The sequence below is a fragment of the Rhinolophus sinicus genome, chromosome 3 (genome assembly GCF_057876585.1).
Source record: "Rhinolophus sinicus isolate RSI-liver-muscle chromosome 3, RSI-T2T, whole genome shotgun sequence".
Taxonomy (NCBI): Eukaryota; Metazoa; Chordata; class Mammalia; order Chiroptera; family Rhinolophidae; genus Rhinolophus; species Rhinolophus sinicus.
This window is the reverse complement of record NC_142503.1, coordinates 122951274-122962019: the sequence shown is the minus strand read 5'-3', so window position 1 is coordinate 122962019 and position 10746 is coordinate 122951274. Positions and strand designations below refer to the sequence as shown.

Sequence of the window (10746 nt, the reverse complement as noted above, 5' to 3'; positions counted from 1 at the left end):
TTGATACTGTTTTTTCTATTATTTAGGTCGGTGCAAACGTAATTGCGGTTTTTGCAATTATTTTTAACCTAAACCACAATTACTGTTGCACCAACCTAATGCCTAATAATTTTTACTGATGCTTTTTATTTCTTCATGTGAATTCAGGTTACTATCTAGTGTCTTTTCATTTAATCCTAAAGATCTCCTTTTAGTATTTTTTCAGGGCAAGTCTCCTAGCAATAAATTTTCTCCTTTTTTGTTTTATCTTGGAATATCTTAATTTCTCCTTCATTTTTAAGGATAGCTTTGAGAGATATAGAATTCTTGGTTGGCGGTCTTTTTCTTTCAGCACCTTGAATAGGCCATTCCACTACTTTCTGCCCTGTGTTGTTCCTATTGAGAAATTACCTGTTAATCTTAGTGAGGATCCCTTGTACATAAAGAATCACTCTTCTTTGCGGCTTTCAAGATTCAGTCTGTTTCCGGTTTTTGACAGTTTGATTATAATGTGTTTGTGTGTGGATCTCTTTGACTTTATCTTACTTGGAATTCACTGAGCTTCTCGGATATACAACTGTTTGAGAAGTTTTTGGCCAAGTTTATTTCTTCAAGTATTCTTTTTGCTCCTTTCTTTCTCTCCTTTCTTTCTGGGACTCCTATTGTGTGTATATTGATGTGCTCAATCATGTCCCACAGGTCTCTGAAGCCCTGTTCATTTTTCTTCACTCATTTTTTCTGTTCTTCAGATTTGATAGTGACAATTGACTTATATTCAAGTTCACTGAGGTTTATTTCTGCTAGCTACTGAGCTCTTATACAATTTCTCATTTCAGTTATTGTAGTTTTCAGTTTCAGAATTTCTCATTGTGTCTAGTTTATCGTTTCTTTTTATTAATATTCTCTATTTGGTGAGACACTATTCTAATACTTTTTTTAGTTCTTTATATATACACTTTCTTTTTGTTCTTTGAACATGTTTTAAATTGCTGATTTAAAGTCTTTATATAGTAAGTCCCACATCTGGACTTCCTCAGGGGCAGTTTCTATTGACTGCTTTTATTCCTGTGTATAGGCCATTTTGTTTGTTTGTTTCTTTACATGTCTCACAATTTTTTTTGTTGTTGAAAACTAGACATTTAAAATAATATAATGTAACGCTCTTTGCTGCATCTACTATGAGGAGGAAAACCATTCTCAGCAATCAGACAGTGGACATTCCAGAAAATGTGAACATCACTTTGGAGGGACACACAGTTATTGGGAAGGGACCCAGAGGCACCGTGTGGAGGGACTTCAATCACATGAATGTAGAACTCAGTCTTGTTAGAAAGAAAAAGAAGAGGCTCTGTGTTGACAAATGGTGGGGAAATAGAAAGGAACTGGCTACTGTTTGCACTATCTGTAGTCATGGGCAGAACATGATCAAGGGGGTTACATTGGGCTTCCGTTACAAGATGAGGTCTGTGTATCCTTACTTCCCCATCAATGTCGTTATTCAGGAGAATGGTTCTCTTGTTGAAATTTGAAATTTCTTCGGTGAAAAATACATCCGCAGGGTTTGGATGAAGTCAGGTGTTCACTTGTTCAGTAGCTCAAGCCCAGAAAGAAAATTCTTGAGAGAAATGATACTGAACTTGTATCAAATTCAGCTGCTTTGAATCAACAAACCACAACAGTTAAAAACAAGAATATCAGGAAATTTTTGGATGCTATCTATGTTTCTGAAAAAGGAACCATTGAGCAGGCTGATAAATATGATGAATGTTGTCCAGCTACAAAAACGTCAAGATGTCAAGTGATTCCTCAGATTTTTTGTGATATTATAAAGATGCAATGAAAATCATGTATTAAAAAAATAAAATAATGTAATGTAACGACTCTGGAAATCATATTTCTTACCCCAGGGTTCACTGCTGCTGCTGTTATTAGTTGTTCATTTAATGACTTTCCTGAACGAATTGTAATTCTGGAAAGTCTGTATTCTTAGCTTAGTAGTTGGCTAATGATTGTACAGAGATTGGCTTAAATTCTTGAAAGCAATGTTTCTCAGCCTGTGATGGGGTTCTCTGTGTACATGTTGGGCATTTCTTCAATGTCCAGGCAATCAGTTTACATCTCTGATTTATCTTTCACTTCTTGCCTTCACAGAGCTTTGGGGTCAAACAAAGGTAATTGCATTGCTTAGGGCTTTCTCAGGTCTTTCCTGGGCATTCACACAGCCCTGGGGCATGTCCACACGTCTGTGAATGTGTGGTCTTCTGGATTCCCGGATTATATAAGAGTTTTTTAAAATCCCCTATGGACATTTAATCTCTTAGCATATTTTGGATCAGCTTTTTTTTTGCTCCACCTATTATTGCCACCTTAGACAAAGGTGTTGTCAAACAATTGCAACTGACAGTTTTCTCCTAAGGAAAAAAGTTGTTTTCACTGAATGATCTCTGAGTTGGGTCAAGTAAATGCAAGCCCTGCAGGTAGAGATTTCCAGGGAACTACCAGACAGGTCAAATGATGACGATTCTCTGAAAATGGATCTTTGAAAAAGCTCCAACTCATTGTGACAATTCCAGTGGCTGTTAAACTGCTTGTTTTCATTGTGATTATGGTGCTATTAGTTTGCAAGGCTACTGTAGAGTTGGGGGTAAGGGGTGGAACTGGGGCAAGTAAAAAATACCAGAAATATTGCTATTCTAAACAAGATTAAACTATCTTCTTGAATAAATTCTCCTTGAACTGTTGCAGGCCTTTGGGTAATTTCCAGAGTTCTGAAAGTGTTATTATGATAGTTTATAAATGTTCTAATTCTTTTATGTAGGAGTAAATTTTTAAAGATTTTTACTCAGCCAGTTCTGCTGACATCCAGCCAAAGCCCTTGATATTTAAAACACTGAACTATCACCTTTAAGAAATATTTCAATAGATTATTTGAAATGTTTACCTCCTTAATTCCTCTCAATCCAACTCAACTAATAGTTATCGAAGCCCTTTGGGTCCTAGGGCTGGAAAAGAGCTTTCCAATACACTCTAGGCCCAGTGGCCTGTCTCAAATTAATGACAATAAAACACTGCAATTATTGATAATCCATGCTTAATAAAAAGTCATATATGATCCAGAAAAACAATGATATTTTTTTCTTTGTAATAACTTAGCATAGGCCATTAGAGGTGTTATAGCTGGTGACTTCAGAGAGGAGATTACACCAGGTAAATTTAGAAAATGTCAGAAACTTCCAGTCAGGATTGCAGAGTAGGTAAACACTATGCTCGGTTTTTCCCACAACCACATCAAAATTACAACAAAATTATAGAACACCGACCCTAAAGAACCACCTGAAGACTAGCTTAACAAAAGTCCCATAACCAAGGATATAAAGGAGAAACCATGATGAAACTGGTAGGAGGGGCAGAAATGCAAAATAGGCTGGCCCCACAACCATGTGTTATGGTTAAGAACCAGGAGGGATATCTCGGCTTCAGAGGTCCACCCTGAGGAGCTCGGGGTCCCAGCCCTACACAGGGCTCCCCAGCCCAGAGCATAATTGCTGGGAAGAGGCATTCCCACCATAGCTGGCTGTGAAGATCAGCAGGGATTCCATCTGGGTGAGACGGAGGGCTGTTGGAATCCCAGGCATTCTTCTCAAAGGCCCTGCACATGGACTTACTCACTCATTCTGAGCTCCAGAAAAGGGACAGCAGCTCAAAAAGTACTAGGGACATAGAGGGAGGAACTGAATTGTCTGTTTTCAGGGAAAGGATGGGAGGGGCAATTCTGGTAGGTGCCATAGTTTCTTTGCTGAGCCCTTCCCCCAAACATCCTGCAGGCACAGGCCAGCACCATATCTCAGTCTCCATCAATTTGGATAACAAAGTTTGCCCCACCCTGGTGATTTCCTAAAACCCTGCTCCACCCACCCCAAGTACTAGCCCCAACCTCTTGCAGCAGCTGTTCCACACAAGCTGCCAGTCTCAGCCTACACTACAGACTTTCCTAAAATCTCTCAAAGGTCCACAAATGCCAAACAAGTAGCAGCTGGCCACAGCCTGCCCTATACCTCTTGCTAAGCAGTTGCGGCACTAGTGGCAGTCAACCTCAGTTTCCAGCATAACCTGTCCCAGGTACCTCGAAGTCCAGTACAGGCAGCTATTAACCACAGATCATTTTGTAGTTCACACCAAGTGGTCCTGAGATAGGCAAAAGAGCAACTGACCTGGGCCGGCACCAGAATCCCTTCCAAGAGGCCCCAGAACCAACACACCTGTTGGCCACTTCAGACCACAGCAGAGCACCACCCAACTAGGTCCACAAACAACACACCGAAAGGGTAAACTCCACAGGTAGCAGAGCCCTGCTAAAGTAAATCCTGCTCTTGGGTCAGCCACTGCACAATAGTTCAAAATAATCCTAAAATTTATGTGGAATCACAAAGAATCCTGAATGGCCAAAGCAATTTTGAGAAAGAAGAAACTTGGGATTATCACATTACCTGATGTCAAACTATACTACAAGTCTATAGTAATCAAAACATCATGGTACTTGCATAAGAAACAGACACATAGATCAATGAGGCAGAATAGAAAGTCCAGAAATAAATCCATGCCTATGTGGTTATTTAATCTATGACAAAAGAAGCAAGAATATACAGTCTATCTAATAAACGGTGTTGGGGAAACTGGACAACTACATGTAAAAAATGAAACTGGAACATCTTCTTACACAATGTACAAGAATAAACTCAAAATGGATTAACGACTTAACTGTAAGACCCCAAACCACAAAATTCTTAGAAGAAAACATGGGCAGTAAACTCTCAGACATTACCCTTAGTAATATTTTTTCCTGATATATCTCCTTGTAAAAGGGAAACAAAAGAAAAAAAATAAACAAATAAGACTACATCAAGCTAAAAAATTTTGTACAGAAAAGGAAACTATCAACAAAACATAAAGACAACTTACTGAATCAGAGAAGGTATTTGCTGATGAGACATTTGATAAGGAGTTAATACCCAAATTTTATAAAGAACTCATAAAACTCAACACCAAAAAAAGCAAACAATCCAATTAAAAAATGGGGAGAGGACCTGAATAGGCATTTTTCCTAACAGGACATGCAGATGACCAACAGACATATGAAAAGATGCTCAACATCACTAATCATCAGAGAAATGCAAATTTAAACCAAAATGAGATACCAGTACACACCTGTCATAATGACTATCATCAATAAATCAACAGACAAGTGTTGGCAAGGACATGGAGAAAAGGGAAAACTTGTGTACTGTTGGTGGTATTGCAAATCGGTGTAACTACTATGAAAATGGTTTTGGGGTTCCTCAAATAACAATAGAAGTGCCTTATGACCCAGCAATTCCACTTCTGGGTATTTATCCAAATAAATCCTAAACACTAATTTGAAAAGATATATGCATGCAGTCTTATATTCATGGCAGTGCTATTTACAATAGCCAAGATATGGAAGCAAACTAAGTGCCCATCAATAGATGTCTGGACACAAAAGAGGTGATACAGATACACAGTGGAATATTACTTGGCCATAAAAAGAATTATATCTTACCATTAGCAACAACATGGATGGACCCAGAGGATATTGTGCTAAGAGAAATAAGGCAGACTAAGAAAGACTAATACCATATGATCTCACTCATATGTAGAATCTAAAGTTCAAAATAAATGAACAAACAAAACAGACACAGACTCATAGATACAGAGAAAAAAGTGGTAGTTGTCAGATGGGAAATGGGTTGGGGTCTGGCTGAAAAAGGTGAAGAGATTGAAAAATACAAATTGGCAGCTACAAAGTAGTCACAGTTTGTAAAGTACAGCATAGGGAATGTAGTAAAAAATATTGTAATAACGATGCATAATGCCAGATGTGTACTAGACTAATTGGGAGGATCACTTCATAATTATATAAATGTCTAACCACTGTACTGTACGTCTGAAACTAACACAAAATAATATTGAATGCCAACTGTAACTGAAAAAAAATATTTCCCTCTAGTAACAAAGAAAAGATTCTTAGTAATATCACTGAAGATTTCCATGAAATTTCAACTCTCTCTGAAATGTTTCAAATTACCATTAAAAATACCTGAGAAATGAATCTTTAGAAAGTTTCTAATGAAGAAAGTTTTACTAAAACATTAGAAAATGAGGAAATAGAAAAATTAAGTTGTACACTTGAAATTTATATAATGTTATTAATTAATGTTACCCCAATAAACTTAATTTTTAAATAAGATTATGAGGGTTTTTCTATAGCACGTATCATTGTCATCCACTTTAGTTTATATTTGTTAACTACACATGAAAATGGCTAGGAAGGGAAATAAATTGATGCCAATTTTACAACTCATATACTTGATAGATTTTTCTTTTAATGTTTTATTTCGTATCAGGGAGTTTAAGCCTTTGCATGCACAATATACCATCTTATGAGCCTTCTACAGAACCCTCAGTTAGATTTAATCACATTTAATATGGAGCTTGAGTCATTGTTCCAACAGCCAAATCTGCATTTGAAATTTAGGCTGTACATTATACATTGGAAGTAGATGTTCCCATGTTTTTTAAAAAATCATAAGTTGTGACTTCTTTTAGTTTCTCTTAGTAATTGTGGAGCATGCAAATTTGTGAGTTGGTATGGAATTAATGATAGGCTATTTTAATGTGTAATTTTTAACTAAAGATTTCAAGGGTCTAGAAGATTGTCAGAATCAAGGGAAATTAAAGGATTGATTTTTCTTAATTTAAATTTAAAAGTCATTTAAATTAACAACAAATAGAAATTTTTCTTTTAAAGTCTTTTTAGTAGCTGGATGGTACTATAAAAAATATAGGAAGGAAGGAAGTTTATTTTTCATACTAATATTAGGGATTAAAAAACAGATGATACGGAGTTGTGAAACAGCATGCTAATTTATCTCTATAAAATGTGAAGTGCACAGACTTGATTAGTGAATTGGTTAGTTAATTTCTTTAAATCTTTACTCTTTCTCACAAATATGTTAAAATCTAAAAGAAGGCTGGAGACAATAAACTAGATATGTTTGAAGAGATTGACAATTTAAATGTGAATAGGGTCTATCATTGAATAACAAGGCAAAGAACAGTAGGAAATACCAGAATTTCAGATAGAAATTACAGGATGTATAAAAATATACCATCAAGATATGGATGATTGTGGACATATACTCCTGTGAAAATAATAGGCCTATGTTTTTTTCAAAAAATAGTTAAGTGTATATAAAATACCTACACGTCAAATTGTGAAAGTTTAAGAGAAAATACTTGACATTATAAAATAGTTTATCAGCAATGAAAAAAAGTAAAAATCATATACTCTGCACTGTTTTTTTCTAGTGTACTTGCATATCAAAATAAAGAGTTTTAATTTTGAAAGGTAAACAAAAAATCATGAAACAGAACCAGTGCTGGGATATGGATGTGTATATACATTTAATATTCATAATAATATAGTATATTTATAACATAGAATATGTGTAATAAATTAGTCAATATAGACCAATGACATAACAGCCCATAAAAAATATTCTGCACAATAAGAAATGTACAACCTATTCTCCATATTGTGGGTAAATAGCAACAGCCTGTGGTCATTTCTGATGTTGCAGTTTTTCCATTTATTTACCAGAAGCATAAATAAAATATTTACTTTAACCATTTGCTTTAACTATTACTTCCAAAGTTGTGTAGTATTCATTTACAATAAGTATTCCTTGAGTACCCATCGTTAATAGCTGTGAAATGCCCTCTATCCATATCCTCCTTCCCAACGATGTACCAGCTTTCAAGAAATAAAATCTGGGACTAAAAATAAGTCTTATTAGCTAGTCATTAGCTCTTGTGGAAGGGGCTTGACACCTTTTACCTAAAAACATAGCAAACTTGCAGGCATTGACATCCTCTGTGATCCAGTTCACATCTTGAGTTGATACTAAGGATGATTCAAATCTCATAGGTCTCCATAAGGAGTTTACATTGTATTAGGTTGGTGCAAAAGCAATTGAGGTTTTGCAATTATTTTTAACCTTTTAAACTGCAATTACTTTTGCACCAACCTAATACAATCAGGGCAGTGAAAAGCCATTAGAAACTGCTAAGCAGCCCAGTGAGATGACATTTTTAAAACGCTGTCAGAGTTCTATGTGGATTAGTGTGAATAGCTAAGTGTGAGGACGGGGAGCGAAGAATCTGTTTTAGTGGTCCAGTTGAGAGATGAAGGTGGCTTGACCAAAGAGGGTAACACCGAAGATAGTGCAAGGTGGACAGATTTCAGATGTGTTGGAAACAGTGCTAAAGAGACTTTCTGATGAATTAAAAGTTGAGCAGGGAATCAAGGACAAATACCAGGTTTTTCACTTAACTATGTCATGAGATGAGGAAGACTGAAAAACAAACAGGTCAAAGTTATCAAGAGTTGTGCCTCAGACATGGTAAGTTGGAGGCACTTTTTAACCACCTCTATGGAGACATGGAGGTGATCAGAATCGCAGAACTGAAGTTCACAAACTGAAGTCCAGCAGAAAATTATCATTTGAAAGTCATCAAAACATAGATAATATTTACACTTTGGGCCTAGACTCATTAATTCATTCATCCAACAAATATTTATTGAGCATGTAACATGAACAAGGTACTAAGTGTGAGGAGTACAACATTGAAAAAACTTCAGATAAAAATCTTTGCCCTTATGGGGCTAGCATTCTATGAAGAGATCCTCTAGAAAGAAAATGTAGATGGTAAGAAGAGCATCCAGAACTGATCTCTAGGGCCTTCCCACTTTGATTGAATGACAGGACAAGGAGCAGCCCCCAGAGAATAAAGTGAAAAAGCTGCCAGGGAGGGAGGAGATAAACCAGATTGTGGTGTCATAGAAGGCAAGATAAAAAGTGACTCACCCACTTAAGTCCTTTTTTGACAACCGCTCAGCTTTGTGAATGCCTGTTGAAGTGTGCAGAAAGATTAGAAATATAAAATGAGTTTTTGAATTAGGTGCCAAAAAGATCTTGTCCTTAAGACCCAGTGAAATGGCAGACAGAATCTGTATTCAAGTTGATTGAGGCAAAACTTCGGGGAATGTAAAAAACTGGATGCAATAGGTTATGGACTTTTGGGAAGTTTTACCATCAAGGAAAGTAGAGAAATAGGCAAGTGGCTGAAGGAGGAATAGTTAGACTTATGTGTGATGTCTGAAAGCCCTTACCAAAGTGTATGGTACATAGATAACATTTAATAAATACTACACATTATTGTGGATAAGTGAGATTTAAATTTAATGGTTGGGATTTACTGACAATGGATTATCACTGACCCTGAGAGTTACAGATTTTTCCATTAGAATACATAAATGTTGAATTCACAAATGAATAAATATAAATTAACAATAAAGATATGTAGTAGCACTTTTTATCTATCAAACTGGTGATTTTTTAAAGTATAATATTTGATGCTGGTAAAAGTGCAAGGAAACAAATCTTAAACTGAGTTTGTAGGAATATAACCTTTCTGAAGAGTAAATTCTTATGTATCAAAAGCCTTATAAATATGCTTGCTTATAGTTTTGTTTATTTTTTCTGTTAATCTCATTATAGTATATTTAATGGAAGAGAAATTATAAAGATAAAGAAACACAAAACTCTGACATTTAAAAAAAGAAACTAGAAACACATACATTCTGTAAACAGCATCTGATGTGGGACTGACTGTTCATATAAAATTGGTGAAATACCCATCCATTCAGACTTTTGTTCCTTCCTGGCTAATTGTCGTAAAGCTCTATACTTAATGTGAGTCTTCAAGACTACCCAGAGTTTTCTGCAGGTGGGAATGCAGCTGTTCACCTTTTTAGTGGGGTGAGCTTCTAGGAGCACAAACACCTGAGTGCCTGCTAGTCTCTGGGTTGATTTTGCTTGTTTTCTCTAATTTCCTGAAACAGTGCTAGGTTAATGGTCATATTAGTCAAAATATTTAATGGTCGGGGACCTGTGTTTCCCAGTAGCCCCCTGCTCCCTTTCAGCAACTCCGTTCTCAGAGCACTACAGTTCAAATGTTTATGTGGGGCTCCGAGGGCTGTGCCAAATAATTCTGATTTGGTGGCCCTGGGATACAGCCCCCAAGCTGGCATATTAGGTGAGAGGGGAAAGATCTTGAAGGACCACCAAACCAGTCCAGTGTCTTGGGATGATATTATTTTGAAATGATGGGGATTCCTTCTGATCCTATAAAGCTAGACTATGCGGACTCTTAAACCCAGCTAGAGACAGATTCACTTCACAATGCAGTATTGGTATATTTTCTTCTGGAAACTGTGTTTTGACACCAGTCCATAATATCTTATATTTAGCACTTTACAAGATGTGAAATATTTTTTTCTTATGTCGTTTGAGCTTTAGGGTAATTTTATCCCCATTTAAGATATCAAGAAACTCAAAGTCAGGGACAGCACTCCCTATGTATTAATGACATCTAGCTTCATAAGATTTCCTTAACCTCTGTGAGCATAATCCCAAAATGTGGCACAGTACACGGCACAAAGGCTACAGAGCGTGAGCGGGTATGACAGCATCGCATTACTTTACCTCTGCCCTTTAAAGGCCACTGGGAATACACTGGCAAGGCTATCTTTGCACTAGCTGCTTCTTGCATATGGCCCAGAGCGTCCTTCCGGCACCAGTGTCTTTGGAAGAGGTGTGAAAAAACTTCTCTCTGAGTCCAGGAGAG

At 36.5% G+C, this 10746-nt stretch overlaps 1 pseudogene; it reads left to right on the top strand.

Moving 5' to 3' along the window:
* Window positions 1-1145: 1145 nt before the first annotated feature.
* LOC141570766 (large ribosomal subunit protein uL6 pseudogene) lies at window positions 1146-1819 on the top strand (annotated as a pseudogene).
* Window positions 1820-10746: the final 8927 nt, after the last annotated feature.